The 27,834-nt window shown below is 40.2% G+C and overlaps 1 non-coding gene across 1 annotated transcript; it reads right to left on the bottom strand.

Moving 5' to 3' along the window:
- Positions 1-8,245: 8,245 nt before the first annotated feature.
- On the bottom strand, positions 8,246-8,318 carry TRNAK-CUU (transfer RNA lysine (anticodon CUU)). Its single transcript has one exon. It is a non-coding gene; the product is annotated as a tRNA-Lys (tRNA).
- Between the last annotated feature and the right edge of the window lie 19,516 nt (positions 8,319-27,834).

Here is a 27,834-nt window from a genome sequence, read left to right as displayed (position 1 = left end):
ACCGATGGCAAAGCAAGCTGAGCCTGCCCCTTCAGCCCCTGTGCACCTTGCGGATCCACCCTGGCTAATACGCCAGATCCCATCGAAGCAGCACCACCAGCCCGGCAGTGTGCAAGCAGCCCAGACAGGGGCCACACCACACACAGTGAGTCCTGTGCCTGGGAGAGGGAAAGATGAGGTACACACCAGTCTGACTGTGGCCCCAGTGGTGGGCTGGGGACAGACATTGGGCCTGACTGTGGCCCTGCCCACCAGCACAAGTTACTCCAGACAGCACAGGGGAAGTGCCCTGCAGTTCCACGCCACCCAAGGAACTACCCAAAATGGCGAAATGGAAGAACTCTCCTCAAAAGAAGCTCCAGGAAGTAGAGACACTTAATGAATTGATCAAAAACGACTTAAGCAATGTAACAGAAAATGAATTTCAAATAATAGTCATAAAATAATCGCTGGGCTTGAAAAAAGTATAAAGGACAGCAGAGAATCTATTGCTACAGAGATCAGGGGACTAAGAAACAGTCATGAGGAACTAAAAAATGCTATAAATGAGGTGCAAAATAAAACGGAGGTGACCACAGCTCGGATTGAAGAGACAGAGGAAAGAATAGGTGAATTAGAAGGTAAAATTATGGAAAAAGAGGAAGCTGAGAAAAAGAGATAAAAAAAATCCAGGAGTATGAGGGGACAATTAGAGAACTAAGTGATACAATGAAATGGAACAATATCCGTATAATAGGAATTCCAGAAGAGGAAGAGAGAGAGAAAGGGGCTGAAGGTGTACTTGAACAAATCATAGCTGAGAACTCCCTTCAGATGTAACTTGAATTGGTCTTCTGCACAACATAGCATAGTGAAACTGGCAAAATACAAGGATAAGAGAAAATTCTGAAAGCAGCTAGGGATAAACAGGTTCTAACTTACAAAGGGAGACCCATAAGACTAGTGGCAGACCTATCTACTGAAACTTGGCAGACCAGGAAGGAATGGCAGGAAATCTTCAATGTGATGAACAGAAAAAAATATGCAGCCGAGAATCCTTTATCCAGCAAGTCTGTCATTCAGAATAGAAGGAGAGATAAAGGTCTTCACAAACGAACAAAAACTGAAGGAATTCATCACCACTAAACCAACCCTACAAGACCCCTACAAGACAACCCTACAAGATCTCCCCTAAGGGGGTCTGTGAGTGAAATGTTGCAAGGACCACAAAGGACCAGAGACATCATTGCAAGCATGAAACCTACAGACATCACCATGACTCTAAACCCATATCTTTCTATAATAACACTGAATGTAAATGGGCTAAATGCTCCAACCAAAAGACATAGGGTATCAGAATAGATAAAAAAACAAGATCCATCTATTTGCTGTCTACAAGAGACTCATTTTAGACCTGAGGACACCTTCAGATTGAAAGTGAGGGGATGGAGAACTATCTATCATGCTACTGGAAATCAAAAGAAAGCTGGAGTAGCTATACTTATATCAGACAAACTAGACTTTAAATTAAAGGCTGTAAGAAGAGATGAAGAAGGGCATTATATAATAATTACAGGGTCTATCCATCAGGAAGAGCTAACAATTATGAATGTCTATGCACCAAATACAGGAGCCTCCAAATATATAAAACAATTAATCACAAACATAAGCAACCTTATTGACAAGAATGTGGTAATTGCAGGGGACTTTAATACTCCATTTATAGCAATGGATAGATCATCTAGACACAGGATCAATAAAGAAACAAGGGCCCTGAATGATACATTGGATCAGATGGACTTGACAGATATATTTAGAACTCTGCATCCCAAAGCAACAGAATATACTTTCTTCTCGAGTGCACATAGAACATTCTCCACGATAGATCACATAGTGGGTCACAAAACAGCCTTTGTAAGTATACAAGAATTGAGATCTTACCATGCACACTTTCAGACCACAATGCTATGAAACTTGAAATCAACCGCAGGAAAAAGTCTGGAAAACCTCCAAAAGCATGGAGGTTAAAGAACACCCTACTAAATAATGAATGGGTCAACCAGGCAATTAGAGAAGAAATTATAAAATATATGGAAACCAGTGAAAATGAAAATACAATGAAAACGCTTTGGGATGCAGTGAAGGCAGCCCTGAGAGGAAAACACATTGCAATCCAGGCCTATCTCAAGAAACAAGAAAAATCCCAAATACAAATTCTAACAGCACACCTAAAGGAAATAGAAGCAGAACAGCAAAGATACACCAAACCCAGCAGAAGAAGAGAGATAATAAATTTCAGAGCAGAAATAAACAATATAGAATCTAAAAAAACTGTAGAGCAGATCAACGAAACCAAGAGTTGGTTTTTTGAAAACATAAACAAAATTGATAAACCTCTAGCCAGGCTTCTCAAAAAGAAAAGAGAGAGGACCCAAATAGATAAAATCATTAATGAAAATGGAATTATTACAACCAATCCTTCAGAAATACAAGCAATTATCAGGGAATACTATGAAAAATTATATGCCAACAAACTGGACAACCTGGAAGAAATGGACAAATTCCTAAGCACCCACACACTTCCAAAACTCAAACAGGAAGAAATAGAAAACTTGAATAGACCCATAACCAGTGAAGAAATTGAATCAGTTATCAAAAATCTCCCAACAAATAAGAGTCCAGGACCAGATGGCTTCCCTGGGGAATTCTACCAGACATTTAAAGCAGAGATAATACCTATCCTTCTCAAGCTTTTCCAAAAAATTGAAAGGGAAGGAAAACTTCTGGACTCATTCTATGAAGCCAGCATTACTTTGATTCCTAAACCAGACAGAGACCCAGCAAAAAAGAGAACTACAGGCCAATATCCCTGATGAATATGGATGTAAAAATTCTCAATAAGATACTAGCAAATCGAATTCAACAGTATATAAAAAGAATTATTCACCATGATCAAGTGGGATTCATTCCTGGGCCGCAGGGCTAGTTCAACATTCACAAATCAATCAATGTGATACATCACATTAATGAAAGAAAAGAACCATATGATCCTGTCAATCGATGCAGAAAAAGCATTTGACAAAATTCAGCATTCTTTCTTAATAAAAACCCTCAAGAAAGTCGGGGTAGAAGGAACATACTTAAACATAATAAAAGCCATTTATGGAAATCCCACAGCAAATATCATCCTCAATGAGGAAAAACAGAGCTTTCCCCCTGAGATCAGGAACATGGCAGGGATGTCCACTCTCACCGCTGTGGTTTAACATAGTGTTGGAAGTTCTAGCATCAGCAATCAGACAACAAAAGGAAATCAAAGGCATCAAAATTGACAAAGATGAAGTCAAGCTTTCACTTTTTGCAGATGACATGATATTATACATGGAAAACCCGATAGACTCCACAAAAGTCTGCTAGAACTGATACATGAATTCAGCAAAATCACAGGATAAAAAATCAATGTACAGAAATCAGTTGCATTCTTATACACTAATAATGAAGCAACAGAAAGACAAATAAAGAAACTGATCCCATTCACAATTTCACCAAGAGTCATAAAATACCTAGGAATAAACCTAACCAAAGATGTAAAAGATCTGTATGCTGAAAACTATAGAAAGCTTATGAAGGAAATTGAAGAAGATATAAAGAAATGGGAAAACATTCCATGCTCATGGATTGGAAGAATACATGTTGTTAAAATGTCAATACTACCCAAAGCTATCTACACATTCAATGCAATCCCAATCAAAATTGCACCAGCATTCTTCTCGAAGCTCGAAAAAACAATCCTAAAATTTGTATGGAACCACAAAACACCCCGAATAGCCAAAGTAATTTTGAAAAAAACCAAAGCAGGAGGCATCACAATCCCAGACTTTAGCCTCTAGTACAAAGCTGTAATCATCAAGACAGCATGATATTGGCACAAAAACAGACACATAGACCAATGGAATAGAATAGAGACTCCAGAATTGGACCCACAAATGTATGGCCAACTCATCTTTGACAAAGCAGAAAAGAATATCCCATGGAAAAAAGACAGTCTCTTTAACAAATGGTGCTGGGAGAACTGGACAGCAACATGCAGAAGAATGAAACTAGACCACTTACACCATTCACAAAAATAAACTCAAAATGGATAGAGGACCTGAATGTGAGACAGGAAACCATCAAAACCCTAGAGGAGAAAGCAGGAAAAAACCTCTCTGACCTCAGCTGCAGCAATTTCTTACTTGACACATCTCCAAAGACGAAGGAATTAAAAGCAAAAATGAACTATTGGGACCTCATGAAGATAAAAACCTTCTGCACTGCAAAGGAAACAATCAACAAAACTAAAAGACAACCGACGGAATGGGAAAAGATATTTGCAAATGACATATCGGACAAAGGGCTAGTATCCAAAATCTATAAATAACTCACCAAACTCCACACCTGAAAAACAAATAATCCAATGAAGAAATGGGCAGAAAACATGAATAGACACTTCTCTAAAGAAGACATCGAGATGGCCAACAGGCACATGAAACGATGCTCAACGTCACTCCTCATCAGGGAAATACAAATCAAAACCACACTGAGATACCACCTCACACCAGTAGGAGTGGCTAAAATGAACAAATCAGGAGACTATAGATGCTGGAGAGGATGTGGAGAAACGGGAACCCTCTTGCACTGTTGGTGGGAATGCAAACAGGTGCAGCCGCTCTGGGAAACAGTGTGGAGTTTCCTCAAAAAATTAAAAACAGATCTACCCTACGACGCAGCAACAGCACTGCTAGGAATTTACCCAAGGGATACAGGAGTGCTGATGAATAGGGGCACTTGTACCCCAATGTTTATAGCAGCACTCTAAACAATAGCCAAATTATGGAAAGACCCTAAATGTCCACCAACTGATAAAAGGATAAAGAAATTGTGGTTTATATACAGAATGGAATACTACATGGCAATGAGAAAGAATGAAATATGGCCCTTTGCAGCAACGTGGATGGAACTGGAGAGTGTGATGCTAAGTAAGATAAGCCATACAGAGAAAGACAGATACCATATGTTTTCACTCTCATGTGGATCCTGAGAAACTTAACAGAAACCCATGGGGGAGGGGAAGAAAAAAAAAAGAGGTTAGAGTGGGAGAGAGCCAAAGCATAAGAGACTGTTAAAAACTGAGAACAAACTGAGGGTTGATGGGGGGTGGGAAGGAGGGGAGGGTGGGTGATGGGTATTGAGGAGGGCACATTTTGGGATGAGCACTGGGTGTTGTATGGAAACCAATTTGACAATAAATTTCATATATTAAAAAATAAATTAAATTAAATTAAATTAAATTAAAAAAAGATAAGCCATACAGAGAAAGACAGATACCATATGTTTTCACTCTCATGTGGATCCTGAGAAACTTAACAGAAACCCATGGGGGAGGGGAAGGAAAAAAAAAAGGTTAGAGTAGGAGACAGCCAAAGCATAAGAGACTCTTAAAAACTGAGAACAAACTGAGGGTTCATGGGGGGTGGGAAGGAGGGGAGGGTGGGTGATGGGTATTGAGGAGGGCACCTGTTGGGATGAGCACTGGGTGTTGTACGGAAACCAATTTGACAATAAATTTCATATTAAAAAAAATAATGTCTTCTAGAAACACCCCCGCAGACAAACTCAGAAAGAACGTTCTTCCAGCTACCTGGGCATCCCTTAGCCCATTCAAATTGACAATAAATGACCCATCACAAGTGGTAAGAGAAAGTTTACTAGGAGCTTCGTATAAGTTTCCTTGCCCCTAACAGAGATGTGCAGAAGAGCTACCCTTCCTTCCCTCTGGTCTTGTAGTGCACTGACATGAGAACTGATACTATTATAACCATTTCACTGCCTGCTTCAGCATAAGGAGCAGGGAGCAGGACAGAGCCGTAGGATCATAAGGAGACAGGCTAGGATCTGCAACAAGTCATATGTCAGACCTGGCTGACCTCTAGACTTCCAATCAAGGGAGCCAATAAAATTCTTTATTAAGCCAGTTACCTTGGATTTTCTGTCGCTTGCAGCCAAAAGCATTTTATTTAATATAGTCCTTCAAGTGGGGGCGATTTCCTTATCTGCAAGCTAGTTTACAAATCACATTTGATTCTATAGGATTCTAAAAGCAGAAACAAGCTATTGAAAAGAGTCCGTTTAAAAACATTGAGCCTGCTTCAATTTGGAGGCTATGTGGCACAGAACAATGGACCAGATGTGGCTTCTAGCCCTGGTTCTGCCACCAACTACCTGTATGTGACAGTCCATCTGATTCTTCTGCTTCTCTTCTGTAGAATGAGGTGTTTGAGTTACATCTTCCGTAGATTCTTCCCAGCTCGAAACAATTTCTTTATAAAAATTCATCAAATTCAACAGTACTGGTAAAAGCACTTATATTTCAGGCATTTTCTCAGGCACCAGGAATAGAACATTGACACATGGTTCCCATGGCCATGGAGCTTGGAGTCTGTGGTGGTTCCACTCCATCCAGAGCAACCAACCTGACCGATGGTTAACAGGATGGGGACTGAGCTAGACGGTGTTCTTGATGTGTCTGTCTGAGGCAGACTAAGACACCATCAGGACTGTTTTGGTCTGAACAGATGAAGTCAGGGAGAAATAAGATTTACATGAGGAAAGTAAACGCAGACCAATTACTCATCTTTTTTTTTCCCCCTAAAAACAATTCTTGAAGCTCAAAATAGGAAAACTTAAGACAAATAAACAGAAAAGAAATTTAACTTTCCCCTGTAACTGAGAATCTGAGGGCTAGGACACTGTGGACGGCCTTGTAATGTGCTCCAGCTGAAAATCTGGGTTTCTGGATTTGGGGTTATGGGTTTTCTGGAGAGAAATCCTTAACCTCTTTGCACCTTCTCTGCCTAGGATAGAGAATAAGTAGACTATGGTCACTGATTGCCTACCCCATGCTCCTTAAAGGATACAGGGTGGTGGGAGGTCTCTGAGAATGTACCTAGCCAGTTCGCAGCAGGGCTCCAAGGGTCTGTGAAGACCCCCGCATCTCTACCCACAACAATATCCAACATGGAGGACTCTCTACAGCATCTCCTATTTGTGATGGCTCTGACCATGGGGACTCCACAGGGCAACTTCCAGATGGAGTGCCTTTCTTTCCTTGAGATCTTCACAGCTCTTGCTGCTGTTGGCCACACCCCAAAGGTTGCCTGCGGACAATGCCAACTGTGGTAGAAAGAACACAAACCTTGGAATGAAAGAGCCTGGAGCTTGAGTTACGTGTCTATCATTGACACATGATGTGAACTTGAGCAAGTTATTTTACCCTCTTTGAGCCTCAATTTCTATACCAGTAAATTGGGAATAATACTCTATACTGTTGTGAGTACTACCTTGACAGCATATGCAAAATATCTAGTAAAGTGCCTGGCAAAGAAAATGTTCAAGAAATGCTGCCTCACTTCTTCTTCCCGGAATCCCTCATTAGCTGGTCAACCAGAAATTATTGACCAGAAATTATAACCAGAAATTATAATCTCAGGATTATAAAACATCCTGAGAGCTGCAGTTGAAAAGCAGGTCTGGGTGACATCTCAGGATGTTCCATTCCTTCTGCGTCCTCTTCCCTCCCTCCCCACCTCCTTTATCTGACTCTAACGCAGTAAGTAACTCCTTCCAAGTCCTCTTTATAGTGCCTTGCCCCCAGAGGAGACATGAACGTGCATATAGATCACCTCCCAGGGGTGGCCGCTGTTCCCAAGAGAGGTACAAACTCACATCACTTGAATGGTGGATGGATGACCTTGGTTTAGGGTACATTTGAATAGGAAATGCGACAAATATGCTAACAGTTTCATTCAACAGAAAATCCAGGATATTATTTTATATGATTTTAAGAGATTTAGCTGGATTCACTGAAGACGAAACTCAATAGGTTACCAAAAGAATGTTTTGAGGAACATCTTCAACCTTGGAAGTTACAAATATAGTGGTAACTTTTTGTCATCATTTCCTAAGAATGTTATTCCATGATATCGCCATAGCTCTGTGACGAAAGGACAAAGCTAATGGTTTCCCGTACTGATGGATTTTTATTCTTGCATTCATCAAAAATATACTACATGGCAGCATGGTTAGACTCTCCACCTTCTGCTGTGAAGACATAAAGATGGGTCAGAAATGGACACTATTGTTAAGAAATTTCAAGGCAAATGGTTTTAGAACATTGAGATTCTATCAGGCATTTTGAAAACCTTTCTTTTTTTTTAGGTAAGCTCCATGCCTAACGTGAGGCTTGAACTCACGACCCTGAGATCAAGAGTCACATGTTCTACTGACTGAACCATCCAGGCGCCCCCATTTTGGAAACCGTTCTAATGGATACAATATTGGACCGATAATTGTATTCCTTAGATTGCTAGAAGTCTATAAGCTTCAGGAACTTCAGTCTTTCCGTATATAAAGTGAAAACAAGATAGAGAGCTGTTGAATGGTAGTCCTCAGGATAAAATTGATGTGACACTCCTGAGAAATAAAAAAGCAACTTTGCTGTCATTTAATAACAAAGATATGTATTTCTCGGCCAGGAGCATTCTGTTTAGCACTCGTCACCATATAGGACATACAGGACGCTCTCCCTGCTGTTTCCTAGAAAAGAAAAATCATTGAACTCAGGGCTGAGTGTCAACAGGTTGGCAGGTCTTTGGGTAAATATAATGGAAGAAAATAAAATCAAAAGAAATATGGAAATTATAAAATATTTTTCTATATCATGGAGCCCTACTGTGCCATAAGGCTTTTGTTTCATTAATGCTTTGACAAGACAGGAAAAATATTTATTGCATAACATTTTTTTTTTTTTGCAATGAAAATGACAACTTGCTAGGGCAACGAAAAGACAAAATCACATTTCAGTTGGAAAAAAATATATAACCCAAGCTACACTTATCCTGTGGTCTGTCACACCCAGGAATTTCAGGTGATGTAAGAATAACTGGTCATGTCCCATTCTGGAGTCCTGAGGGCAAGAAGGAAGAAACGAATAAGGCAGTAGAAGAGAGGCAATGAGTGAGGCTCACAAGAAACTGAAGCCCAGCGAGCTAGGAGCCATCTTGAACAATCTCTGCCAACCTGTCAGTTTTCTGTGGTCATATCTTAACTACCTACCATGGATCATAGGGAAATAAGCAATAACACTTCTGTAAATTTATGCTTAGCCATCAGTGGCTACAAACAGTGGCATCAGGGTAAATTCTGTCCTCTTCTACCTCTGGCATCTTTCCTAACAGATTTCTAAAAATGCTCAACTGTCATTTCATTAACGTACAGGTGTTTGAGAATCCGTTGTTCCATTGTCTCATCAAAACCTACAGGTATCCTCAACCCCCTATGCATGCCTGTCTGGAATTTGTAAAGATGAATGCCCACGGCACAAACCTGTAAACTAGGGCAACATTCAAGGGGTAATGATGGTCGTAGGAGATATTAGCATCTGAAGGCACAAGATAAACTTCATGGTGTTTGTTTTGCCAGTTTTCCCCAAAGATTTGATTGACAAAATATATTTTTTTAAATGTTTATTTATTTTTGAGAGAGACAGAGACAGAATGCAAGTGGGTTAGGGGCAGAGAGAGAGAGAGGGAGACACAGAATCTGAAGCAGGCTCCAGGCTCTGAGCTGTCAGCACAGAGCCCGACGCGGGGCTCGAACCCACGAGCTGCGAGATCATGACCTGAGCCGAAGTCAGACGCTCAACGAACTAAGCCACCCAGGCGCCCCTGATTGACAGAATATATTAATTTTAATACAAACATAGTGTGTGTGTGTGTGTGTGTGTGTGTGTGCGCGCGCGCGCACATGCACGTACATGCCCATGTGCGATAAAAATCTTGCAGCAATTTTAAAGATAAAACAAGAAACTTAAAAATGTTTCAGGCTTACCTGTGACTGCCTCAAGTTCTGATGTCAGACCCTAAGATGTATTCGTTCATTCTTCTTTGCCATTAGGGGATACTTCAGTAGAAATATTTAAAACCCACTTCCCAAAAGAATATAATTTGCTTCCCCCCACCATACCAGCCCTCTGTTATACCCTCAAACACTCCACCCACCCCAATATTAGTAAGTGGAGAGTTGTTGCTGAGTTGTTTTGAGAGCCACAAGGTGAAAATGAGTTTTGCAAGGTGTGTGAGGGGACAGGGCAGGGGAGGGGGAAAGAATGTGAAATAATGGAGGGAAGTGTGCCCTCCGAGCAGTGAGAATAAAAACTGACCTCCTCACATCATTAGAGTGAGTAAAATTACATCTCTACTTCTCTGGGAAGAACTTTTAAGGCAGGGGATGGCGTTTTCCAATTCTGGGGAATCAAATTAGCTCCTCAAGTTTCAAACTTCATAGAAACCACTGCAGTGAGTAGAAGATGGAAGCGTGCGATGGGGAGACTTTTATTCCCTCGATTTATCTGTTCTTTGTTTTGGTTCCTAACTGGGTCATTGTATTGGCAGGGGGCCTTCAGTTTCAGACTGTGTCTTTTCACTGTTTCCAGTCATTTTCATTGAAGGGGAAACCTTCCTCTTTAATGAAGGCTCCCAACAACCTGTTATCTCGAAGAAATCTTAGTTAGAAATGGGTCATCCTTAGAAAGAATCTGAAGGAGGGGTGGGTGGGAGGAGGGAAGGACTTCGAGAAAGGAGGTCAAATCCCACTGGTAAAACTAGCAGTGCGTATGGAGATGAGTTCTCCCTCAGAATCTTTCTTCGCTCCCTAACGCAACTGTCATCACATGAGTCCCAGTAATTGTCATGGGGAGAGCTGCAATTGTTCAATCCATGTATACCAGAAACATTTATTGTCTCCTTATACATGTTGGCACGACAGCTGGAGATAAAAAGATGAATGACTTTTTTTTTTTTTTTCAAAGAAGCTCATTGTCTAGAGGGTAACCAACACATAAACAGATAATCATAAAGGGATAAAAGGTGGTGAAAGAGACAGAATTTCGGTTACTGTGGGAGCTCCAAAAAGATCACTCAACTGAGCTGGTAGTGATCCTGGTGAACGAGATGGTGGCTTCCAGGAGGAGAAGAGAGCTAAGAATGATCTGACGCCTGTTTACTTCTTCAATTCATCCAATTCCATTCTTTCCCTATTCACTACACTGCAGCCCTAATGGCTTCTCTTTTTGTTCTTCGAACATGCTATGCTCTTTCTCAGCTCAACATCCTTCCCCTTGCTATTCCCTTTTCTAGGACTCTTCCTGCCCTTGGCTTGACTGTTTCCTTCCCATTATGTATTCACATCCAGCACCACCTCCTTGGACAGGCCTTTCCCCAGCACCCTAGCTAAAGTATTGTGCGTACGTTCAGATTGGTCAGGCTGTGGTCACAAATAAACTCCAATGTGTAGACTGGCTTAAGTACAGTGAAGTTTAATCGTCACTTCCACAATAATCCAAGGTGGGTGTTCACAGCTGGCAAATGGCTCTCCTGATGCAAGGATTCAAAGAGCCATCTTGTGGCCATGCTATCTCCTTGAGCCTCATCCACCTGGCAGAATGGAGGGGACATACCCATGTCTTGAAAACTTTGACCCAGAAATGACACGTATCTCTTCCAGTTGTAGTCTATTGCCTAAAATGGCCAGGCCTGGATGTGAAAAGAGGCTGAGAAATGTAGTCTAGTTGTGTGCATAGGAAAAAGAGGAAAGAGACACGTGAAGACCTGTTAGGGCAGTTGTGTGAATGCTACTGTGTACCCCTCCCCATTAACCCACGTCACATCATCTCACCATTCCCTCTGTGGCCCTTGCTTCCGACCTGCCATCATCTAGTTTATTGATTTCCTTTCTTGTTACATTGGTTCTCTCCGTCTGAGTGTATTTTGTGAAGGTAGGGATCTTGTCTGCTTAGTTTAATGCCGGGTCACCACTCATAACAGAGTATTTGATGCCCAATAGTGAAAGAAAACATGGTAACAACGGGCCGATTGTGGACAGATAAGTAGGAGAGGAAAGTCCGGGAAAGCTCGGGCGTGTGTATGGGCGGTGGAAGAGGAAAGAAGGGCCTTCCAGACAGAGAGGGGTAGCTGTAGCAATGTCATGGAGGTGGGAAATAGCACAATGAGGGCAATTACCTGCATTGGATACTAAATGCCTGAGTTAAGAAGGGGTTGTTGATGGTGCCGGAGACGTAAACAGGAGCCCACCTTGTGCTCCTCTCCTTCTTCAAGGACCTTTAATACTTAACTTTAGTTCTCTAATTTCCATATTTCTCAAGCCTCAAGAGGTTCCTTTTTTCTGTAATATACTCCTAAATTTTCCTTTTGTTATTGATCTCTTGTTTTCATTTCTAGTTTCAGTCCATTGTGGTTGGAGTTGAGACTTTGTATTTTTTTTTTTGTCAATCTTTTGACATTAATGAAGGCTAATCTTATGGTCTAAGATACAGTGTATACTATAGACGATTACATGTGTACTTGTGAAAATGTGTATGCTCCTGTTTGCGGATGGAATGTTCCATAAATGTCTGTTAACTTGAGTTGGTTTATACTGTTGTTCATGACGGTTATTTCCTATTGACCTTCTGTTTGGTTGTTTTATCCATTATTGAAAACGGGGTATTGAAGTTTTCAACTATTGCTATAGAATTGTATATTCTTCTTTCAATCCAGTCAACGTTTGCTTTATGTAATTTGGAGCTCTGTTGTGATGTACTGATATGTTTACAGTTGTTACAGCTCCTTGATGGATTTACCTGTATGCCAATATATATCTTTTTTTGGCTCTTGTAACAATTTTTTTTCTTAACTAAAGTCCATTTTGTCTGATATTAGTACAGCCATCCCAGCTCTCTTTTGTTTACTATTTTTGTGGACTATCTTTTTCTATCCTTCATTTTAGATCTATTTGCATCCTTGAATTTAAATTGTGTTTCCTGTAGATTGCATATAGTTGTATCTTGTATTTTCATCCAGTCTGACAATCTCCACCTTTGGACTACATTGTTTAATTCGTTCACACTGAATATTATCATCTGCCCTTTCACTGTTTATTTGCCATATTTTCGTATATCTTTGTTGTGCCTCTGTTTCGCCTCTCTTGTTTTCTCTTGTATTAACTGATTATTTTCTAATGTACCATTTAATTCCTATAATGATTTTTTTCACCATACTTTTTGAGTTTTTTCCTTGTGGTTGTTCTACAACTTACTCTATACACCTTAACTCATCAGAATCAGTTTCCAGGTTTATACTAAATTCCAGTGAGGTATACAAATATTACTCCTATATAGCTCTTTTCCCATGCCTACTTTAGCGGTATTATTGCTATGCATATTACATAGGTAAATGTTACAACCCCCAAAATACATTATTATAATGATTACTTTAAAAAATTGTATATCTTTTTAAAAGGAAAATAAAGGACAGAAAATTACATAGTTATAGCTTTTAAAAATATTAGCATTCTTATTTATTACTTCTGATTCTTTTCATTTGTTCTTATGAATTCAAATTACCATCTGGACTCACTTCCTTTAGTTCAACACAGCTTTGTTTCCACCCACTTCCTTTGTGCTTTTATTGGCAAAGATGTTACATTTCTATGTGTTATAGGGCCAACAATACATCATATACATATTATGTGTAAACCAAAAAAATTGCTTTTAAAATCAGTACAGAGAAGAAAGGAGAAGACATTTGCAGACATTGGAAAGGAGGAGATGGTCTTTTATAATTACACAATGATATTTATTGGTGCTCTTTGTTTATTTGTGTGGTTTCAAATTACCATCTGGGTACTTGCTTTCAGCCTGAAGTTACTTGGGTTTTTTTGTTTGTTTTTTTAGTATTAACAAAATACTAAATTCCCCTTAGTATTCTGTCCTATAGATAAACTTTTTTGATTTTGTTTATCTGGGAATTTCTTTATTTCACATTCACTTTTGAAAGATAGCTTGGCTAGATATTGGATTCTTGATTGACAATTTTTTTCTTTGAGCACTTTGCATATATTACTTCATTACCTTTTAACCTTTGCTGTTTCTTTTTTTTTTTTTTTTTTTTTCAACGTTTTTTATTTATTTTTGGGACAGACAGAGACAGAGCATGAACGGGGGAGGGGCAGAGAGAGAGGGAGACACAGAATCGGAAACAGGCTCCAGGCTCTGAGCCATCAGCCCAGAGCCTGACGCGGGGCTCGAACTCATGGACTGCGAGATCGTGACCTGGCTGAAGTCGGACGCTTAACCGACTGCACCACCCAGGCGCCCCACCTTTGCTGTTTCTGATGAGAAGTTAACTATAAATCTTGTTGAGGTTCCCTTGAAAGTGACAAGACAATTTTTCTCTTGCTGCTTTCAAGATTTGTGTCTTCGGTCTTTGGTCTTCAGCATTTTTACTATAATGTGTGTCTGTCTGTGAATTTTTTTTTGTTTTGTTTTAACTACTTAGACTTCACTGAACTTTCTGGATGTATTGATTAATGTTTTTCAATAAATTTGGGGAGTTGGGGGGACATTATTTGTCCAGATATTTTTTCTTCTCCTTTCTTTTCTCTTTCTCTAGTACTCCCATTGCACGTATGTTGGTGCACTTAGTAGTGTTCCCTATTTCTCAGAGGCTCTGTTCACTTTTCTTCATTGTTCCCCCCTCTCTGTTCTTTGAATTACATACTCTCTATTGCTCTATCTTCAAGTTAGGTAATTCTTTCTTATGTCAGTTCAAATCTACTCTTGAGTCCCTCTAGTGAAATTTCACGTTGGTCCATTGTACTTTTCAACTTCCATCATTTGTGCTTCGTTCCTTTTTTGTAATTTCTATCTCTTTACTAATATTTGATGTGACATTATCATCATAACTTCCTTTACTTCTTTAACTATGGTTTCCTTTAGTTTTCTGAACACATTTGTAATGGCTACTTTGAGGCCTTTGTGAAATCCAACATCGTGTTGCTCTCATAGGCAGTTTCTGTTGCCTCATTGTTTTTCCAATGCATGGTTTACACTTTCCTGTTTCTCTTCAGGCTTCATAATCTTTTGTTTGAAACTGGACATTTTAGGCAATATGTTGTGGCAATTCTGCATATTGTACTTCTCATCCTCCCAGGCTGGCTAATTCTTGTTTATTTGTTTAGCAACGGCTTGATTCTTTCAGTAAAGTCGATTCTCCTCTCTATTCCCAATGTTAAGACTCTAGTGTTCTTCACAGGATGTAGCTTTGGGTAAGCCTACAGTCACTTTGAAATGAAAGTGGTTTTGGCAAAGTGGCAGGGTTTTCTTTAGCTATCTCTTTCACTAGACACACCCAGCTTTTAAACCCCACCAACTTCCAGGATTCTCTCCCTAGTTCTCTTCAGCAAACTAACAGGTCTGGAGTTAAATCTCTATCTTTAGAGAAACTACCAATGGTCTCTCAACTGCCTTTCATGCCTTTCACCAAAAATCCATTGTTTTTGAGAATGTTCTTAGGCTTAAACTTCCCCACACTCTGTTGCAAAAGAAATCCACTCCTTTAGGAAGAGATTGGAGCTTTTTGCTTTGTAGTCTGCTTCTCTATCTGGTTAAAATCTCTGGGGATAGAAACGGGAAGAATGGTGTGCTTCTTTTTGAGTGACACCTCACCCATTTGGGGGGTTGAGTGATTGGTGAAGGATGATGGGGCCAGTAGCCTTAGACCTTATGAATTGTTACAAGGGTAATCAGGGATGTAGTCCACTCAGTAGCACTGTATACCCAAGGTGGAGACTCCATCCCCAAAGTGCAGGCTGGCTGGAAGAAAGGACTTCTCCCACCTCTTGGCTACCCTCACCTCTTAACCTCAGCAATAGGTAGGTGGGGACAGGATGAGAGATGTTGGCATCCCCCTCTGACTAGGAACTGGGGAGAGAGGGATCCTTGTGTTCTTGGCTGCACCTGTCTACAGCACAGTTTTCATCTCACTGAGCTTGGGAAGAGGGGAGGAGGAAGTGATGTTGGTTCACAGATCAGACTGTCACTGTTTTCACTGAGTTTATTAGATTTTCTGCATTAATGTTTCTTGGTTTGCTGTATACCCTTACAACGCTTTCCAGAGACTTTCAGTGATTCTTTTGTTGTTTTTATTTTATTGTTTAAAATAACTTTGGCCAGTTTCACTGGGGAGCAGGTTCATAGAGCTCTTTGTGTTCTCAGGCCCAAAACAGATCCCTAGTCCCTACCCCTGAATTTGGCATATAGTATGTGCTTACACTGTATATTGAACAAATGGATGGATGAATAGATGGATAGGTGGATGAGTGATAACCAGGAAGTGGGATTGTTAATTGTATGTGTATCTTTGTGTATCTGTAAATGTGTTTCTGGATGAGATTAACATTTGAGTCAGTCAACAGATGCCTAACGTGGCGGGCCTCATACAATCAGTTGGAGTCCTGAGTAGAACACAAAAGTTGACCCTTTGTCAAGTAAGAGGGAATTCTCCCTGTCTTTCTGTCTTTGAACTGGGATATTGCTTTTTTTCTGCCTTCTAATTGAAACTGAAACATGGGCTCTTCCTGGGTCTTGAGCCTACCCATCTTCAGACTGGAACTCCATTGTCTGTCCTTGTTCTTAGGCTTTCCGACTCAAGCTATTGATGGCAGCTGGCTTTCCTGGACTTCTAGCTTGCTGATTTCAGATCTTAGGACTAGTCTGCCTCCATAACTGCATGAGCCAATTCTTTATAATAAACTTTATCTATCCATCCATCCATCCTTTATCTATGTATCTCTCTGTCTATCCATCTCCCATTAGTCTGTATCTCTGGAGAGCCCTGACTAATTCAGGAAGGAATATGCCAAGAACTAACATTTTTTGACATATTTAGATATGCCAAGATTAACATTCTTGGCACTTATGGAATTTCATGACACAGTCTCTTTGGTTATCATAGTACTAAAAGTAGCATCTTCACTATATGCATTATTTCCTTTGGATCATTAAGTTAAGATATCTAATTATATTTCTCTTTAAAAAAAAAAAAAGACCCCTTTCCAAATCAATTACTCCTCGATTACCCAAAAGAAATCAGTGATGATCATATCCATTATTGGTGTTTATTTCAAGTGTTACTTTCAAAGCATGTGTAATTTATATTAGAAGATAAATAGTGGAGACAAGTGGGCAACACATACTAAGTTCTGTTTTTCAACCTGACTTCTTGAGAGTTAAGTTGGTTTTGTTTAAAAAATAATCTTCCCCAAAGCTTTTGAGAAATCACAATAAAATAGCAGTGGAGAGAGTGGCATTTGTATATTATGTGCCTCAGTAAATGAAAGTCTCAGCTGAATAATTTCTAATCTGCATTAGCATGCGCCTCCCTCTCTCTTTTGTATTACACTCACACAGATCCTATTATCTGATCCTACAGAGACCTTGTTTAGAGTACACAAAACTTCCCTGGAGGGTTTTCCATTTAAAGCAAAAGAACCAGATCGACAGTGCTGTAGTGCAAATGCCCCAGAAAGATGCAAAGCCTAGGATTGATTTCCATTGTGGGAGACTGTATGGCAGTTTTCTGCTCACCAGCCTCAGTTCAAACTCGGCACTGAGGCTAAGCCAAGAACTGAGAACTGGCTTCTGAGAACATCAGGGAAACAACAGCCTTTGCTCAACCATCTATTTTCTGCCCAGTTTTAACACTGAGGGGCTTAGGGAGGGAACCGACAACACTTTCAATGTGAAGCTTATTCAATGTTTCTGTGTTGCTACAATTAAGCGTTTCAGAAGCGTACGTGCTGCCTTTCAGTTCAAACCTGATCGTCCATTCTGACAGGTCACAGACAAAACCCAGGATAGGGAAAATCTATCTTGATCACAGGATCCAGACACACCAGTCTGGTGTAGATCAGAAAAGAAAACAACCACCCAAATGCTGATTTAAATTTCATTTTCCTCAAATATTGAGTTCATATTGAAACTGAGCGTACCAAGTGTGAATTTTGCTAAGAATAGCACTCTCAGTGTTACGTGAAATCTGCACAAGTTTCTCCAGGTAATTGTGAAGTCTTAACACATTATGGCCCGTGTTCACTTCTTTTCCTATACATTCAGACACTAGCTTATGCATTATCCTATCTAACTAAACAAAATGAAGGGGATAGTTGAGGAGATTATCTAGTAAGATAGAAATTTAAGGAAAAATGACTTTCAAAGATCTGGACAATTAAGGGGAGAGTGATGTAAATTATTTTAAGTACCCAATCTCAGTTTAGCTTGAACACCTTCTCATTCTGTTTTCTTTTTGCGCCGTTACCATTAAAATGATCAGTGATCTAGTCTTCATAGATTTCACTCAAGGTACAGTGAGCTCAAGCGATTTTCTCTGAAGCTAGGGTTTGAAAGAGAATCTTTGCTTTCTCAAGCATCGTGGTAGAATAATTTCCTCCCATTGCCCAGATTTGGCCCCCATTCAGTAACTTTCCTGAGGATAAAACATTAGAGAAAACATAATAATTACATGCCCGTTTTCAATTTTTGTCTAGTTTTTCTGCCCTGAAGCCCAAACATCAAATGGTCGTGTGTGAAGTAAAACATTCAAAGCACCCTGTGGTGGGCTAACAGTCCCCAGAAATGTCCATTGTTTCATCTTGGGAACAGGTGAATAAGTAACCTTCCATGGAGAAAGGATCGTTGCAGATGTGATTCAGGTAAAGATTTTGAGATGAGATTATCTTGGATTATCTGGCTGGGTCCACCATCACCCCAGGGTCTTTGTAAGACGTGGTATGAGGACAGGGTGCGGTAGAGTCAGAGAAGGAGATACAATGATGAAAAGTGAGGTAGGAGAGCAGTGGGACTGTGAATCAAGGAATTGTAGCACTCTCTAAAAGCTGGAATAGTCAAGGAAATAGATCCTCCCCTAGAACCTCTAGAAGGAACAGAGAGCCCTGTGACACCATTTTAGGCTTCTGATCTCCAGATGATTAAATTGTGTTGTGCTGAGGCACCACGTTTATGATGATTTGTTACAGCAGCAATAAGAAAGGAACATTACACTCCTTCCCCATTTTGGCCCTACAGAAAGAATCAGCCTAATGAGCCATCACTCCTTGCCATCTTCCCCTTGGTGCTTCAGAGCAGAGCTCTGCAACTGGGCTAGAAGTGGCAGCCAGCCTTCCAAAACTGTACTCACAATTTGGTGTCACATGCATTTCTCTGGGAAAGGAATCCATAGATTTCCTCAGATTAGCAAAGCGATCTGCGAGCTCAAAATTTTAAATGTTGCCCTTGATCGGGCAGTTCTGACTTCACATCTTAACCCCCAGCAGGCTGTGGCTGGAGTAAAAGAAAGATGTGAGGAAGAGAACTCTTAACATATCTTTGCTCCTTCGTAAGTGGTCCTTCCTCCACTTCCGGGGATGAGGCTTGGTGGGGTTTTTCTCTGGGCTGGCGCTCTCACGTGTCCTGGAGGGGACGCTCTTGTTTCTCACGCAGGCCAAAGTCTACCCCTCAGAAGGAAACCCTAGCTATCAATGACGTCACTGAACACGGGGCTGGGTGATTCTGCAGTGCCCCTCACCGCTCTGCCAGGCACGGTGGCAATGGTGGCGATAGGGGTGTGGACAGAAGTGTCCGTGGGAGCAGAGCATCACTCAGTGACTCTGTGTGCCCTTCAGATGACGTCTTGGCTGTTACATAGAGTATGTGACGTGTAGCCCTTTCCCATGCCTGTAAGGATGTGGGCAGGGAGCAGCAGAGAAGGTTTCTCCTCTCTAGTGTTCAAGTGATGTATCACTAATACAGTCTCAGACACAAAATGGGAGAAACAAACCATACTGAAATAGAAACACGGTGCGCTCTGAAAAGGCTTCTATTTACCGTCAGTGCTAAGCAAAGCAGAGATGAAGTTTCTACCCTCCATTGTGTAGCAGTTGTGACTCTGGCTATAATGAGCGTAATTCTATTCCATTGTTATTGGACGGTGCCCGCCAGCCAGGACATCCGCTTTACATCTGCTGCACCTTTAAGTAGTGACATGTGGGGAAATTGCTGTCTTGCTTGTGTCAGACAGCCATTTACCCCTAAAATACTCACTGTTATTCCAAATTTAATAAATGCCCACTGGGTATTGGGCGATGTCCAAACACATGGACAGTCCCTGCCCACACACGTGCGTGTGCCAAAGAAAGTTGGCAATCGGTGCCGCGATATGCTTCTCTGACCATTGCGGATGGCATTCTTCTGAAACAAAGGGTGTCAACAACAACTCAGCTGTAGATTTCTTCCAAGAAAGCTGTAAAAGAAACTGAATGCATTTTGTTTGCTTCGCAGCAAAGTATGAAAGGACCCATAACAATGACTTGACGTGCACGCAAAACCATCGCAGTTGCCAAGAACTTTCGCACTGACTCTGTGTCTTGGCTTTTGCCATTTTTTGAGTACTCAGGGCGGATGTTACCATCGTCCCAAGGATATGGGCCTCCAAGAGGTTGAGGGATTTGTCCAAGGAGAATATGCCAGCAAATGGCAGAGCCAGGACCAAAATTCACCCGGCTCTTCTGATTCTGATTTCAGCAGCTTCCCACCCCTACTCCAGACATCATAATGCCTCCCACCCGGTGAGGAGCGTGCGACTAGAAATGATGAGATCTTGTGTTTTGATCCTGCTTCCTTTCGTGCCATAGGAGAGCCCAGGGAAAATCACTTACATTGTCTTTTTCATTAGTGAAAAGTTTACTTCACACCATCTTTGTGTGTACATCGGTAACTACTGAAGTTTTGGGACACATAAGGCAACCAGATAAATCGTTAAATAGAATTAAAATTCTCTCTGGCTGTGCATATCTTTGAAAATGGCAGCATTTTTAAAAAATCGAGTTTTGCTGTTAGGCACTAAGTTGATTTAAACATTTAGAATCACCTTTAGTCATATAGTCTGTGTGTGTGTGTGCGCGCATGTGTGTGTAAAATTACTGAGTTCCCTAGAGCTCCACAGAACATGAATAAACATATGGACTGTTCTCTTACACCTACCCCACAAGTCTGAGTATTGAGGATTTATATAGTTAGAGACTATGTGGTGTAAATATGTATAAATTTATATTGTGTTAATTTATGGCATGCAGTACAGAAGGCTGTTTGCAAGTTGCAATGTACTTCTTCCCACGTTTCTGCTGAAATATTCATCTCTGGGTTCCTTCCCCACGTTTTCCTTTGTCTCCCCACAGATGTTCAGGCAGCTTGTTTTCAGGGGAGCGAATATGTCTTGGAAATGTGCTTACTGAATGCAGTTCAGGTGAGGAATACACTCTCTCTATCAGCATTTGGCCGAAGGAGGCTCACACGTCCCCTTCAGTCCTGCTCGCTCCTATTATGAAGGCAATTGCTCTGAGCAGCCACACTCTGGATGAATCTTGCATCCTGGCCTGATGACCTTAAATGTCCAAGGAGCTCTAAGTAGGCGAGGAGCAGTTCATTATATGTAAAAGGAAAAAAGAAAACCCCAAACCACACAAACACCCAAAACCACCCCTACAAGCTGAATTTTTATCACAGGAGCTCCAGGATAGCCTGTCCCTAGTTATTTGTGGTTATATTAAGAGGAAAGAATAGTCATAGATGAATGAAGTTCACAGAGTACTCACAAACCGCATCTTATCTGACCTGCTTTTTCACCAGCTCAACCTGTTAAAAAGTATGCATATTGACTTATTTGAGTTAATCAATAGTTTCTTTCCTGGTCCTCCAACGGGGAGGTGTGCTAATGGGTAGGGGATGATTGAGAAGGAGGCAGTGGGCGGGAAGAGGAAGAAAAACAAAGCCCCAAGTGTCAACAGTCCCCGAATGTTCAAAAACTGGCTGTAAATGGAAAGAGGCTTGAATCACCCATGAGTGCTTTGAGGCAAGGTGACTGCCTGTGCAGATAATATCTGCTTTTCTAAATTTAGGAAAAATTAGTACTTTTAGATTGTTCAACTGCTCTTCCTCTGCCCTTAGAGTGGCACTGCTTATAAATTTGAGGGTAGACCTCTTGAGGGAATAATGGAATTATGTACCATAGGGATTATACAAGGATTTGTTGATCGATAGAATTGCTCTGCAGAAATGTGTCAAGCACTAAGAATTCACTAGTCCTCAAAATGACCCCTTAATGGCAAACCAACATTGGCATAATCCCTTAACATTCTGAAACTTTCTCTCCTCTTTCTTTCTTCCTTCCTTCCTTTCTTCTTTCTTCTTTCTTTCCTTCTTTCTTCTTCTTTCTTTCTTTCATGCATTGTCTCTCCACTCCTCCTGACAATCTGGTAAGGTTCAAACTTCTTAACAGGGAAAAAAAGGAAATCTGAAGAAGCTAAAGCAAACATCCTGAGGCCACACACTTGGAAAAGAGCACAGCCAGAAATCAAACCCTGGTCATTTTTGCCAAGTTAAGGACACTGATTGGTGCACTCTCCCATTCTGATATGGGCGGGGGGGGGGGGGGGGGGCGGAACCACCTATGTCTAAATGTTTATTTAAATCTAAGTTTTGCCAGCTCATCTGGTGTTTCTGTCACATTTCCTCAATGTTCTGAATTTCTCCAGACTTTATTATTCCACATCAGGCACAGCCAGTGAGAACTTGGGTATACATGTCTAGCTTGGAAAGAAGGTTCATATCTGAGAGTAATAGAAAGTAAAAGCAATAAAAAGGTGTTTGGGTGGATTTGGTTTTAGAGTTGTTTAAATGCCAGGGTAGTGTTTGAACTTTAAGTAATGAGAAGCCATAGGAAGATTTTGAAAAATAATGAACACCTGCTAAGACAAATACACACATTCACAAAGCTCTTCAAGTACAGTCTCTCAGGGAATGCTCCCAACAATCCTTCAAGGAAGGTACAACATTATTATCACACTGTTACATTTCAGAAAGGTGAGGCTTAGGGAAGAGGTGATGTTACTAGATTAGGTATCCAGTCAATGATGAAATGGGGTCTCCAGGCTAAATAGTAAATGGTACTTTTACTAAATGGTACGTTTGATCAAAGAGAGGCTTGCAGAATGTAAAATATATGAAAAGGAGGGAAATATTTAGAAACTGTTGCGGAGACTCATGCAGTAGCCATGTAGGCAAAGGGGGTGGTCTCTAGATCTAAAAGTAGGTTCTACTCATCCATGTGTCTTTCTTTTCATCTGACAGATAGATGAGTAATTGACTTCATTTACCAAACAGTCTGAGCAACGTAAAATCATGCTACTCATCTGAGCTGAAAAATATTCTCTATTTTCCAGAAAGTCTCTGAACACCATGTGTGAGGGAACACGACAGAATAGAAACTGATTATGCAAAATGTGTGAGAGAGAACTGCAGTGCTTGGTGACATGTGGCAGCTTTGCTGGGAAGAGAGAGCCGTGGAACTCAGTGCTGTCTCAAGCCGAATGCTGTGTGTCATAAGCTGAATGGCAGGAAAGGGTTAAAAGATGAGTTTGTGGGCTCTTGGCTCATGGCCTCTGAGGCGTTCACATGCTGCACATACATGCAGGGATAGGTCTCAAGAGACTACACTCAGTCGACACACTCACATAGAGGTAAAGGGGGAAACGCCATTCCTTTGTTTGTTTGTTTGTTTGTTTAACGCTATGTTCCAAGGTCTTTATTTTGGGTTTCTGGGTTTTGTAGACCTAAAGGTATGAATATTCCATTAAAGCCCCTCCACTCCATGTAAAAATTGCAAAAACTCTTAGGAAGATTGTATTAGCTCGCGTTCTCCAGAGAAATAGAACCAATAAGCTATCTATCTATCTATCATCTATTTCTATCTCGTTATTTATCTACCTATTGATTTATTATAAGGAATTGCCTCATGCAATCATAGAAGCAAAGAAGCCCCAAGATCTACCGTCAGCAAGCTGGAGACCCAGGAGAGCCAATGGTGTAAGTTCTAGTCCAAAAGCTGGCAGGCTCAAGACCCAAGAAGAGCCAATGTTTCAGTTTGAGTCTGAAGGCAGGGAAAAAATTGATGTCCAGCTGAAGGCAGTTAGTTTGTCCCCCTTAGTCATTTTGTTCTATTCAGGTCCCCAGCTGACTGAATGACTCTCATCCACATTGGAGATGGCAATCTGCTTTACTCAGTCTACAGATTCAAGTGTTAATTTCATCCAGAAACATCCTCACAGAAACACTTGGACTAATGCTTGACTAAGTAGCCACTCCGTGGCCCAGTCAAGTTGACACAAAAACCAAGCATCACAAGAATGAAAACCAGTAAAATTTTGGACGTATGAGGAGTGGGAACATGCAGGGATAAAAGTTTTCACAAACTTGAGAATTTCAGACAGAGCAAAGAATCAAAATGGCGTTCTAAAGATAAGCCTCAGTTTGCCTAGTGAAATTGTCCTGCTCAGGGAGCTATCCAGGGTACTAGGCTGCTTCCACCTCTGGTTCTTCCTGACCTGGACACCAGAGCCTTCTGTTTTGTGATTCACAACAAGCCTGTACTTTGGACTTGGCTGGAGTGCTAATTCCAGCGTCCACCCTCATCTGCATTTTTGCTGGATGTCATCGATCTCAGTAACAGCTGCTTGCAAGCATCAAAGTTAGTCTGGTTTTGATAACCAACTGTACCCAATACTGCCTTCACAGTGGTTTTAATAAGTGACAGCCTGTTCCTAAAATAGTTTTTAACAACAGTGGACACACAGGGACACCACCACCATCATCATCAGACTATGCAGGCATGAGGTTCATACTTTTAGATGGATACTTGCATAAGCACATTGGAACTTATGTACAATACGTCAGATCTTGCTTTATTGTGATCTAACAAACAAATATGAGTTGTATCCACAGATTACTTTAATTCAGACATGGGTGCATATATATAGAATCTTGTAGCAATCAGTATAGAAAAGAATATGTCATCAGGAAGATTTGAAAAAAATATAGAATGAACTCAGTAGATTGATGTCTAATGTCTGTCCTGGCTATGGGGAAAAGTACAATGAGAAAATGATGGTAGCTACTAGGACAGGCTGGTGAGTTGAGCTTAGGAATCTTAGTCCCTGCATCTTAATCTTGTTGAATATAAACAGTTGAATGTCAAGAGATACGTCTCAAATTGAAGGGGCTCTCAATAGTCTGGTCTTGGAAAAGTTAAACAAAAAATAATTAAGTATAGTAATGAAATGTAAACCATTGAAAAAATAAGAAATCATGCATCCATGCTGATAATAAATAGATAAGTACACAATTCAGAAAGAAAAGAGGACTCTTGCTTACAGATGAATGCCAGAGACCAACTAGTAAAAGTTCAAAAGTCATTTTGCAAGCATCATGGTAAAAATTGAATCAGGCAAGAAGCATTACTGAATGATACCTTTCATAGAAAATTTGAGAAGCAGGATATTTCTGCGGTCTTAAAGTGATGTGTGCACATGTGTGTATGTTTGTGTGTATGTGGAAAAGGGAGAGAGAGAAAGTAAAAGAGCAAGAGAGATCCAGATATGTACATAGAGAGCCCTTCAACTTTTTGGCAGAAAAATGTTGGGAAAGAGCCATCAGAGAGAATGCTGAAAAACTCCCAAGATCACATAGGACTGAGAATAGACCACATTCCCACCAATCAGAAGGGAGAAACCTAATAATAAGTGGGCATTGGGTACAGAGCTCAGAGGTTGCCGTACCTAGAAGTGGAGCTAAATTAGCCCTAGACTAACAGCCTCTGTGCCTTTGCCCTAGCAAAGGTTAAAAAAAAAAAGCCTTAAAAGGAATGAACTGATCTGAAGCTACTTACCTACATGTCAATGTCAGAACAAAGTCCCACACTAAGTGAACACAACACAATGCAGCGCCCAATAATGTTTACAATGTCCAGTATCTAACAAAAATATTAAGACGCATTCCAGGTAGCAGGGGAATATGACTTAAGAAAAAACAATAATCAATAGAACCAACCTAGAAATAATAGAGATGATGGGATTAGCAGACAAGGACATCAAGGCAGCTATTATAAATCTTATAAATATGGTCAAGGATATTAAGGAAAACATGCACATGATGAGGTGAGAAAGGAAAGATTAAAAAAAGAACAAAATGGAAATTTTAGAAATGAAAAACACTGTACTTGAAATGAAAATTATAGTGAATAGGATTAACAGCAGATTGGATATTGCAGTGAACTTGGAAACACAGCAATAGAAACTCCTAAAATAAAACAGAATTTTTTTAAAGCCTAGAAAAAGTGAAAAGAGAATCAGTGCCCTGTGAGAAATATCAAGACGTTTGACAAACATAATTGGAATCCCAAAACAGAGGAAAGAAAGAAGGAATAAGAAAATATTTGAAGAAACCTTGCCTAAATATTTTTTAAACTTGATGAAAAGTACAAACGTACAGCTCCAAGAAGCCTACTGAACCCAAGCATGGAGAAAACTATATGAGAGCACATTATAAACAAATTGTTTAAAACCAGGAACAAAGGGATGCCTGGGTGGCTCAGTTGGTTAAGCATCTGACTCTTGATCTCAGCTCAGGTCATGATCTCCCAGTTTGTGAGTTCAAGCCCCACATCCAGCTCTGTGCTGATGGTGCAAAACCTTCTTGGGATTCTATCCCTCCTTCTCTCTACCTCTCCCCCACTTGTGCTCACTCTCTTTCTCAAATAAAAAAAAACATAAAATTTTTAAAAAATAAAACCAGTAATAAGAAGGAAACCCTGAAAGCAGTGGGCGGGGGTGGGGGGATGGGTGGGGGAGAAACATTATGTGCAGAAGAACAAAATAAAGATGATAACAGACTTCCTGTCAGAAACAATTCAAGCTAGACAACAGTGGGGCAACATCTTTAAAGTTGATAGGGAGGAAACCTGTCAACCTAGAATTCTATACTCAGAAAAATATCATTCAAAAATAAAGGCAAAATAAAGACTTTTCAGACAAATAAAAGCTGAGAGACTTTTTTGCCAACAGAACTGCACCACAAGAATTTTAAATAACATTCTTTAGGTAGAGGGCATTACTTAGATGGAAATTTGGATGTATATTCAAAAATGAAGAAACAAGCAGGACAAGAAAAATATGTGGGTAAAAGACAATGTCTCATTATTTTAAAGTGTCTTTAAGAGATGACCAATTTTTAAAGCAAAATTAGTAGAAATCTATTTTGGGGTTGATAACATATATCAAAGTCAAATATTTGACAACAGTATTATAAAAGACAGGAGAGTGGAAATAAAATTTGAAACTCTTACATTATACATGAAGTGATATAATTCTACTTGAAGATAGACTATGGTGAATGAAAGATGTATATTATAAACCTTGGGGGAAAGCACTGAAAATAAAACAAGAGAAGGTAGCAATAGTGGCGATGAAATGGAATCCTGAAAAATAGTTAATCCAGAAGAAGGCAGGAAAGGGGAAAGGTTACCAAGAATATATGGAATAGAAAATAACTAGCAAGGCGATAGATTTAATCCCAATAAAATAAGAAATTGTATCAAATTCAAATGGTCTACACATTCCAATTAACAGGCAGAGATTGTCAGACTAGATCACAAAGGAAGACCTGACTGTACACTATGTATGAAAAACTCATCTTGAATTTAAAAATGCATATAGGTTAAAAGTGAAAGCATGGGACAGATCATGAAAATACCAACTAAAGAAAGCTATACTGATGAGTTATATTAATGTCCAAACAGTAGACTTCGGAACAAAAAATATTATGAAGGGTAAAGAGAAATATTTCATAATGGCAAATGGATCATTTCAAGGAGGAAGACATAAGAATCCTAAATATATATGCACTTCACAACACAGCAAAACACACAAAGTTAAGATTGATAGAGCTGAAAGAGGAAATAGGCAAATCCACAATTATAGTCAGTGTTTCCAACACCTGTCTCTCAATGACTGATAGACCCACTAAGCAGAAAATCT

The sequence above is a fragment of the Neofelis nebulosa genome, chromosome 6 (assembly GCF_028018385.1).
Source record: "Neofelis nebulosa isolate mNeoNeb1 chromosome 6, mNeoNeb1.pri, whole genome shotgun sequence".
Taxonomy (NCBI): domain Eukaryota; kingdom Metazoa; phylum Chordata; class Mammalia; order Carnivora; family Felidae; genus Neofelis; species Neofelis nebulosa.
The sequence above is the reverse complement of the archived record's forward strand: the minus strand, read 5'-3'. Positions and strand labels throughout refer to the sequence as shown.